The following is an 11,008-nucleotide window of genomic DNA, read 5'->3' as shown; positions in this document are numbered from 1 at the left end:
CCATTCTACTGTTGATGTATTTTAGATCAGTTTGGAGCCGTTGTGACATTGATGCTATGAATATTCTTAATTCCTTACAGAGTAAAGTGAGATCCCCCTTACTCTTCCATTTCTCTTTCCCCTTCCACATTTCAACTTCTGTCGTGTGGGTCTTTGCTTTCTTGTTATCAGGGATGATAGCATTCATATTCTGTGATGACAATATTTAAGGTTATTTCTGTAGATTCACTCTAAAAGTGTGGTACATGTCGATGTAGGGTTGCATTCTTATGAATCTATAAATCTTGTTTGCTGTACAGCAAATATTATGAAAGAATCATTTTTCCACCTAAAGTTAATTTTTATGATCCCTGGGCTGTTCAAAATAGAATATTTGTTAACATCCATATACATCCTCTTTCATTCACTTCACCAATGGCTCAAAAATCAAGCCACATTTTAATTTGATTCATATTTGGACCTTTCTTCTTAGAGTTTCTAATCAGTACTTTTGCTCTAAGAGGTATATTTGTTCCCTAGGGCTAATGTAACAAATTGCCAGGAACTGAGTGGCTTCAAACAACAGAAACATATTCTGTCATAATTCCGGAAGCTGGAAGTCTAAAATCAAGGTGCCAGCAGGGTGGTGCTCTCTCTGGCTCTGGGGAAGAATCCTTCTTGCCTTTTCCTAGTTACTGGGCTCCCAGCTACCTGTGACATTTCCGAGTTTGTGTCCCCATCACTCTGATCTTGGCCTGACCTTCACATGTCCTCCCTTCTGTGTCTGTCCTCTCCTCTTCTTGTAAGGACACCTGTCATTAAATGTGGCGTCCACCACGAACCTAGGATGATTCCATCTCTGGACCTTTATTTTCTTCCCCAACATTTTACAATGAACAATTTCAAAAGTACAAAAATGTTGCAAGAAGTGTATATGGTGAACACCCATTTCCCTCTCACCCAGCTGGAATAGCTACCATATTCTTTTGGTGTGGGGGGGTCACCAGGGATTGAACTCAAGGTCATGTGACCACTGAGCCACATCCGCAACCCTATTTTGTATTTTATTTAGAGACAGGGTCTCACTGAGTTGCTTAGGGCCTCCCTAAGTTGCTGGGGCTGGCTTTGAACTCCCCATCCTCCTGCCTTGGCCTCCAGAGCCGCTAGGATTACAGGCATGAGACACTGCACTCGGCTACCATCATATTTTAAAACCAAGTGTCCATCCCTCTACCCCATCCTCTACTCAGATTGAGCCATCTTATTTTTTATGTATTTTTAAATAAGTTGCACTCACTGCTGCACTTAAACATTTCAGCTTATAGATCAGTACCTAGGGTTCAATACTCTCTTCATTTGGGGTTAAATGTAGACACAACAAAATACACAAATACTAGTCATATAATTCAGTGAGTTCTGACACTGCCACCCTAATCCACATGGAGAGAGAGGTCAGAGGTTCCTCCTGCCTTCCCAGTCAATCCCTGGTCCTCCCCCCAGACATCCCACTGTTCTGTCCTTGCCCTATGGGCAAGTTGTTCTGGTGTGCACTGCACATGGTGGATTCATACAGCATCTTCCCTTTCCTATAAGGGCTCTTTCATTCAGCACGACAACTTTGAGATGTGTCCATGCTGTAGCCTCTGTCCCCTCCGCTGAATGAACGTACTGGTCTGTTTATCCCCTCTCCCATTGATGGGCTGTTCCCTGGGTTCACTATTGTGAATAATGCTGCCAAAAGCGTTCCTGTGCAATCTTTTTGTAGATATAGTTTTCATTTCTCTTGAGTGAAACACCTAGGAGTAGAACTGCTGAGTCATGGGGTTGGTGTCGATTATGTTTCATAAAGAACTGCCATATCTTTTTCCAAGCAGTTGTTCCATTTTATCAACGACATATTAGAGTTCTACCTCCTTGCCAACAATTTTTAATTTTAGTTGTATTGGTGAGCATACAGTGATATTTTGTTGATATTTCAATTTTCATTTCTCTCTGATGGACAATGATTTTGAGGACCTTTTTACGTACCATTGGTGTATTTTCTTTGGGGCAATGTTTGATAAGTCTGTGGCTCAAATTAAAGAAGATTATCTTTTTATATAGTGCAAGGGTTTATAGATAGAGTCTAGGTTTTAGTCTTTTGTCAAAGTATGTTTTGGAGATTTTGTTCCCCATGGTAGCTTGCTGAGCCTGGTGTTTTGTGTTGTTGTTGTTTTGTACTGAGGATGGAATCTGGGGGCACTGTAACATGAGGCACATCCCAAGCCCTTTTTTTTTTTTTTTTTTTTTTGAATTTTAATATTTATTTTTTAGTTTTTCGGCGGACACAACATCTTTGTTTGTATGTGGTGCTGAGGATCGAACCCCAGCCGCACGCATGCCAGGCAAGCGCGCTACTGCTTGAGCCACATCCCCAGCCCCCCAAGCCCTTTTTAAAAATATATTTTTGTTCTGAGACAGGGTCTCACTGAGCTGCCCAGGCTGGCCTGGAACTTGCAATCCTTCCTCCTCAGCCTCCTGAGCTGCTGGAATTACAGTCATGTGCCACAATACCTGGTACCTAGACATATTGTTAAGAATGTTTTTGATGACCAAGTTTTAAAATTTGATTAGTCAGTTCTTTCTGGTTTGGTTTTTGCTTTCAGAAACTTTGTCATGAAGATATTTTCCTGTGTTTTCTCCTGCAGGTCCAGGGTTCATCAGTGTTCTGTGTGGTGTGAGGGAGGACTCAAGGGTTCTCCCCCTCCCAGTTGGATGCCCTCTTGTTCTGGCACTATCAGCTGAACAGGCACGTTGGTCTCTGTTGTCTGACAATCGCAGATACTGGGCCTGCTGCCAGTCAGAGTCTGGTCCTTACAGTGACGGCCTGTTTCCCCCACTCTGGGTGCATGCGGGATCTTTCTCCATCCCCTCTGATATCATCTTGCTGTGTTTCAGCATGTCCTTTCTGGATATCTGTGGCTCTCTCCATTTGGGAATATTTTGATGATTTCCTAGTAATCTGGTTACCTGTTTAGACCCTGGACCTGCATTAGATCTCCAGATCTTTTAGGTTTTTTAAGTTTTTTTGTCTTTTTTTTCCCCTTTATGTCATATTTTCACTCCAATGAATTTTTTAATTGTGATAACCTAATTTTAATTCCCAATTGCTCTTCTTTGTTCTCTAATCATGCTTTATTTGTATCATTCCATTTATTTTTTTAAAAATATTTATATTTTAGTTGTAATTGGACACAATACCTTTATTTTATTTGTTTATTTTTATGTGGTGCTGAGGATCGAACCCAGTGCCTCACACATCCTGGGTGACTGCTCTACCACTAGGCAAGAGCTCTACTGCTGAGCCACAGCTCCATGCCCTCATTCTATTTCTTTTTAAAATTTGTTTTTATTTATTTATTTATTTTAGCTGTAGATGGACACAATGCCTTTACTTTATTTATTTTATGTGGTGCCAAGGATTGAACCCAGTGCCTCACACATCCTGGGTGACTGCTCTACCACTGAGCCACAACCCCAGCCCTCTAGCAGTCTATTTTGATTTTATGTATTTATTGTCTTCTGAGTTATCTCTGAGATTACTAATTTGGAGGTTTGAAAATTTCTCTTTCTGTTCCGCAATTCATTTCTCATGCAGTCAGCTTTTATGTTTTGTTTTCTACTTTAAAAAAAAAATTCACATAGCTGATTTCCTTTATGTGCCCAGTGAATTAGGGGTGCTTTTTAAAATGTTTAAATAGAGAAGCAAGTTGATTTTTGTTCATATTCTCCCTATTGTTACAGTCAGTGCTGTTTTCCTGCCTGATATTTATCCAGAAAACAGAAGATGGGAAGTTCCAGGTTCCCAGTTAGAGGCTGCTTAACAGGGAGGCTGCCCTGTAGGAGAAAAGTATGGAGAACTGGAGAGAGGAGGCCTTAACTCTACACCCACCTAGCACCAGCCTGTAGCACTTAGTTAAGAGTAATGTCTTCCGATTGTCCTCTCCTTCTCGTAGCTATATGTCCTTGTTGATTTAAACATGTATCTACAGCTCTTCAACTGTGTCCTGCAAGAGAGGAGAGACAAATGCCTGTGCTCAGGTTGCCATCTTGTTGGTGTATCCAGCAGCCCAGCTGGGAATCCTGCCAGTGTCCCCATTGGCTGGATTTGGCTGCATGCTACATTGAAGGGGGAAAAAAAAAAGATATAAAAAGGAAAAATGAATTTAATGCAGTTTGATCCAACTGGGGAAAAGCAGCCAGATTTCTTCTCTGCAAGCTCTGAAGAAGTGGTTATAATTTGCGGAAGCAAGCCGGGGTCTACACATATGTGGCACACACATGTGTGGATTCAGCTAAGCCACACTGGCCAGAGAATTTGTCACAGTTCAGCTTCCTTGGTGCCTGCCCCAGCCAGGCCAGGGAGTGGTTTTCTTAGTTTCCATTCTCAGCAGGAGGAAGTTCAGGATGCAGAGAAGCAGTTACAGGAAGTTGCTTTTAATTTTAAAGGAGCTCTGTTTCCTTACCAGAGACCTTGGGTGAAGGCCCCGGCCCCGGAGGTCCCAACAGACCAGGCTCAGCACTAGTCTCAATATGCCAATCAAAGAGATGAGCCATGTGAAGGCAGGAAAGGAACTTTAACCAGCCTGGCTGCTTTGGTAAGAACAGTGACCAAAGAGCTGTCTTCAAGGACTGACCGAAACTCCGAGGTTTTACAGAAAAGGGAAGAGAAGGCAGGGTGGGGGCTTGGATGGCTGAGACTGTGTCATCCTGGTCAGGCTGAGTCTGATTGATCATTATCTCAGTACTGATTCTGTGAAGCTCTGGGAAGGTCACCATGGCTAGAGGACAGGATTGCTCCACAGGTGTGGGGTGGGGAGTAATTTCATCATGGGGTGATCCCTTCTGGGAGGCTTGAGGGTCCTTGTTGCCCGGAGGTATTTTCAGCCTTTGTCATAAAGATGCTTATCAATAGGGCCTGTGGTTCCTGGAATCCAAGGCAACTGCAAAGAAAAAGTTACAAGAGGCAAAAGGAGTCAGAAAGGAAGAGAATGGAGTTGGTTATGTCAGTGACAAGGGCCTCCTTCAGCCCTAAACCAAAGCTTCATTCTGCATTTCTCAGTGGTTTCCCTTTCTAACCATGCAATTTCCACTGTTAGGCTGACGTCCTGCTGTCTCGTGGATGTACCAGGCCAGCATTCGCTGACCTGGCCTCTTCCACAGATTTCATTCTTCTCCTCCTTCTCTTCTCTCACCCAAATCTAGTGAGACTCCTCCCAACCTTCAAAGCTGAACTGGAACATACTTCTATAAATCCAACCTATTAAACCTGCTTTCATTACCTCCTACTTTTCCTACTATTCTCTACCTGCTGGGGATTGAACTCAGGGTCGAACATGCAAAGCAAGCACTCTACCAACTGAGCTATACTCCCAGCCCTCTGTTCTTAATTATGTGTTCTATATTGCTCACTGTTTTTCAGATTTTATTATTGTGTAGATAACTACTTAAAGCTCTTTGAGAACAAGTAGTTATTTTTCTATAGTCTTCAAACCATATAGCACAGTGTGAATACATAGTAAATATTCAATAAATATTTGTTATCAATTAGCTTCTCTACTGTTTGCAGGAAAGGTAGGTAGATAACTGCTTATTTCTCTTTTCTTTCTTTTTCCCTGGAAATAGTAGGAAGTCCATATTTGAACTGGAACTGAATTTGGGAAGCTCCATTTCAGGCAGAAAAAAATGCTGTCTTCTACCCTAAGGAAACAAGTTATACAACATAAAATTGCCTGCTGAAAGCAATGGCAGTAGATAACCATCAGAGTTTAAGCACGTGAGTTAAGAGGGGTTTGGGAAAAGGCAAAGCAGGCAACCATGTGTGATTAAAAGATAGCTTTATAGTGTTTCCATGGTGAGTTCTCCTGGAATTGCCAATGGTGTCACTTTCAATTAAAAGGGTTAGAAGTCATCTAGAGATACAAGAGCAAAAAATTAGGTGTTGGGGGCATAGCTCAGTGGTTAGGGTGTGTTCTTGGGTTCAATCCCCAGCACCAAAAAGAATTGGAAGCAGCCTGCTCTGGTAGCCCTTAGTACCATTCACCAGATCAACCTGGGCAAATGGCCGGTGCGTTCTTCCTTGAGGCCAGGAGGTGAGAGGCAGTCTCATAACTTGCTTTGGTCAAAGAACGAGTAAGGATTCTGTCCTTCTAGAAGCTGGATGGGATCTGCTATGTCTGTTTCCTGCTCCGCTGATCATAGAAGCTGGAATTCCCCATGATTCTGAAGTCCTGAGAGTCTGTAGTCCACAATCACCTGCGAATTTGTATGACTGACAAACTTTTATGACAAACAGTGTTTTCCATGTAAAAACCAGTTTTAGGGTTCTATTTTGGTACAGTCTAGTCCAGGGGTCGGCAGACTACAACCTGTAGGCCAGGTGCTTCCTCGTGAAGTTCTGCACACGGCCACCCACATTCGTTTATATATTATCTATGCCACTTTCAAACTGCAACCGGCTTGAGACCTTGAAATGTAGATCATATAGTCTACAAGTCTAAAATTTTCACTGTTACTCTTTAAGAAAAATTCACTGTCCTCTGACCTAATGTGTCCTACCATAGAACTGGAGGTCTTAGGCAATTTCCCTTTTGTGGCTACATTCTATCTTGTACACAACACAAAAGCTTCTTGTTTATAGTGTCTAGCTTCTAGGATGACACCAGGGGTCCCCTTGCCTTGGTATTCACACCTGGTACAGTCCCTCCCACACTGGATCGGGTTAAACCGGGTTATACTGCAGGACCTCTATGGAAGTGATGTGAGCCTGGGTCATGAAAGACATCAGAGCGTCCATCTTACTTTGTCTGAGTGTACTCACTCAGGGAGGAAGTTGGCCCCCATGCCCACGTGGAAAGAAACTAGGTCTCCTGCGATCAGCCACCAAGCTTACAACTTTCTTTAGGTCCTCAGTAAACAGTCTACCATCAAGAACGAGGAATGGTGGCACACACCTGTAGTCCCAGCACTTGTGGAGCTGAGGTGAGAGGATCTTCTGAGCTTAGGCGGTCCAGGCCAGCCTGGGCAAGATAGTGAGACTACAATTAAAAAATTCAGTGCTGACTGTATAGTTTAGGTCTATGTGAGATGAAGGTGATACCAAAGGCCCCCAAAAGAGTGAATGAAGGCTTCAAAACAAACTAAGTTTCTGGGTTTTATTTGATATATATATATATATATATATATATATATATATATATATATATATATACACACATATATTTTTTTTAGTTGGACACAATATCTTTTATTTATTTTTATGTGGTGCTGAGGATTGAACCTAGGGCCTCACACATGCTAGGTGAGTGCTCTACTGTTGACCCACAACCCCAGTCCCGGGGTTTTTATATTCTTGATGAGCCCCTGTGGCTCTGCTATGGACGGGAGGTCAGTGTGTGCTGAGAATGTGCTGACTAATCCCTGCTGGACAATGAAACTCCATTAGCTCAGAGTCACAGTTACCTTAGATGGTGAATCTGTAAGTCTGAAAACTGGAGCCAAGACCCTTCATGACACTGCCTTTAGGATCACACCGTAGAGTATCTGCAAGAGGTCTCTTGTCCCGCAAGGTGCAGGTGTAGATTCCTTCTGTGTGACTGTTTACTGAGCTTATTAAACGGGTGGTCATAAAGGTGGGCATGTCTGATAAACTTCAAAATAGTAATGGAGGGAAGTAACAGAAGTAACAGTAAAATCTCCATAGGAAAGGGAGTGGGAATGCTGCAGATATTTTTTAAGAGAGCACAAGTATGTACAGCGGCCTTGCTAAAGGTCAGAGGCTGTCTCTTTTTAGGAGAGTGAAGAGGAGCTGCGAGCACTTGCTGGCTCTCTTGTCATGTGTAGGCTACCAAAGCACAAGCAAGAGTAATCATTTCTGAGCTTGTCCTCAGTGCAGGAGCCTGGGACACCTAGATTGGTCTGGGTTGTGTTTCTTCAGGGAGGAGCATGGCACCAAATCTTTACAAGGTGTTATTTTATTAAAGTGCTAATACTTTGCTGTGGTACCCGCATTTCAAAGAAGAAAATCTGATACAATATTCCTAATGGTATAATTTAGAACTCCTAAGGGGAAATTAAGCAGATATTTTTAGGCAAGGTGTCACTATTTTTGTTCCACAAATCCCATTATGTTGGAAACAGCATACCTCTAATAAGTGTTTCTTATAGTTTCTTTTCCATGGTTGGTAAAGTTCAATCTTAATTGAGTTCTTTCTGAATTTCATTAAGGTCATGGTTTTCAAAGAATTTCTGGGGGCGTAGCTCAGCGATAGTGTGCTTAGTGTGTACAAGGTCCTGGGCTCAATCTTCAGGAAGAAAAAGTTTGTGGATTACCCTTCCTATTCCATGGCCATACCAAGTTGCAGAGAAAATTGAACTAGCAGTGTCTTCTTCCTCCAGGACACATGGCTGCTGTTTTTGGCTCATCCCACTAAGACCTGGCAGTTTCATGCACACAGTGTTGTAAGATTTGTTCTACGTGTGTTCCAGGTACTCCAATTCTGTTTCACAGGTGCTGAGGCTAGAAGCTTCACGTTTTCCCTCAACATCTGTTCCATCCTATTTTTATGAGTGTAAAAATTCATTAATGGTGATTTAGATATGACACCAAAAATCAACAAAAGGAAAAATATTATTTTTAAATAAGTTATTATTAAAGTTAAAATTAAGTATTAAAGTTAAAAGCTTTTGTACTGTAAGAAATACCACTAAAATGAAAAAAAGCAACTCACAGAAGGAGAAAATACTTGCAAATCATGTATCTGACAGGAACCTGTATCTAAAATAAAGAATCAATAATAAACAAGTTGTTTGTTTTTATGGGCAAAAGTTTATTTTTTTATTTTTATTTTTTAATATTTATTTATTTATTTATTTAAGTTTTCGGCGGACACAACATCTTTGTTTGTATGTGGTGCTGAGGGTCGAACCCGGGCCGCACACATGCCAGGCGAGCGCGCTACTGCTTGAGCCACATCCCCAGCCCTGGGCAAAAATTTAAAATAGATATTTCTCCAAATAAGATGGAAGAATGGCCAATAAGCATATAAAGCCGCTCAATATCATTTATCACCTGGGAAAGGGAAATCAAAATCACAAGATCCACTTTATACCCAGTAGGTAGGCTGTAATAAAAAAGACCTACTAACAAATAGGTGGAGAAAATGGAACCCTCAGATGCTGCTGGTAGGAATGTAAATTAGTGCCACCAATTTGGTAAAATCAGGCAGTTTCTTTGCAGTGCTGGGCATCAAACCCAGGGTCTCCTGTATGCTAGGCAAGCACTCCACCATTAAGCCACATCCCCACCCCCTTCTCAAACCATTAAAAACAGTTAACATATGACCTAATATTTACATCCTTAGATATATATACCTAAAGGAACTAAAAACATGTACACAGCTAAAAAGAAACAACCTAAAAGTCCATCAACTGATGGATAATATTATTCAACAATAAAAAAGCAATTAAGTATTGATACATGGTACAACATGGAAACTTTCTGCTAGTCAAAAAAGAGCAGATACTGAAAGTCTCCATTTATATGAAACTTCAAAAAAGGTAAATCTATAGAAACAACATAAATTAGTGGTTGCCTAGGGCTGGAAGAGAGGAAAGAGAATAACTGCTAGTGGGTGTGGGTTGTCTTCCTGGGGAGGATAATATAATGGTTGCAAAAGTGTGACTATACTAAAAACCATTAGATCATATACTTTAAATAGGGGAGTGGTATGTGACTATTTCAGTAAAGCTAATATTTAAAAAATAAGTTTTCATCCATGAAAATAATCACGAATACAAATTTGGGCCTAGTCAAGAATGAGCCCGAGTTTAAAATCAATGTCATAAATTATGTGAAATCTTCAATTTTACCCATTTCCACATAGCTACGTGATAGTGAAAATAAATCAGCATAACAACACTAGCACTGCAAGCTGTGACCTTTCAAAGTTAGAAACACTTTGGAAACCCTAGAAATCTCATCCTTGGTTTTGGATAATTTATATTGAGGGCTCCAATTTATATTGAACCCAATTGAGGTTCCAGGTATACCCTTGGCTCACGGGTAAAAACAGTGTTATCACAACTATTATGTTTTGATTTCACATTCAGCACTACTCCGAGGACGGACCAGCGCGGCAGGCGCGCTGTGCTCCCGCCAGCTCCTGCGCTCTGGGCCAGGCGCTCAACACTCAGCGGCCCAGGACCCGGGACCGACCCCGCCGCACCCGCTTCACACTGCGGACCTAAGGGTAGGGTGGGGGCTGAGGTCGTGGGGATCCTAGCGGCAATGTTCTGACTTCAGGGCACCCACGGCCAACTTCCCCGCGAGGTCACAGCAGCAGCGGCGACTGTGACCTTGCTCCAGCCAGAGGACCGCCCTCCGGTGCGCGTACGTGGGCCGAGGAGCGAGGCGCGGGGCACCAACGCGGCCACTTTCCGCTGCACTGTTCCAACTGCAGCACTGGAAATGAATTCTCGGTTCCCGCCGCAAATTACCACGGTACACCACCGCTCAAGGACCACAGACGCTCTCAGTGAAGCGGGGACGTGCCGTGGCCTCCCAAGTACACGCCCCATCTCCTCTCCGCTCCTCCCTACCCTCCCCGCTCCCAGCTCAACTCCGCCCGGACCGACCCAAGCCCCGCCCAAGGCTGCGCGGCGGGCGAGAAGCCGGGCGAGCGGTTGCATCCGGGTGCTTTGTGGGGCGGGGATAGGGCGTGGTTCGTGGCGTCAGGGGAGGGGCGAGCAGCCTACTCAAGGACTGGGAAGCCCTGACGGAGCTACGGGGGGCGTGACCGGAGCCCTTCCACGCCCTATGGAGATTCCATGTCGGCGAAGAGGGGCGTTCCTCTTTTCAAACTCGCTTTGGAGGCAGGCTCTCCAGTTTATAACCTTTATTATTTACTCTGCTCTCGTTTTTTCTTCCCCGATTCTTGAGAGAGCCCTGCGCGCCTCCTCGCTTCCGATCCTCCCCGCCCCCCGTTTTCGC

Source organism: Marmota marmota, unplaced genomic scaffold, assembly GCF_001458135.2.
Source record: "Marmota marmota marmota unplaced genomic scaffold, marMar, whole genome shotgun sequence".
In the NCBI taxonomy this organism is placed as follows: domain Eukaryota; kingdom Metazoa; phylum Chordata; class Mammalia; order Rodentia; family Sciuridae; genus Marmota; species Marmota marmota.
This window is presented reverse-complemented; position numbering follows the sequence as displayed.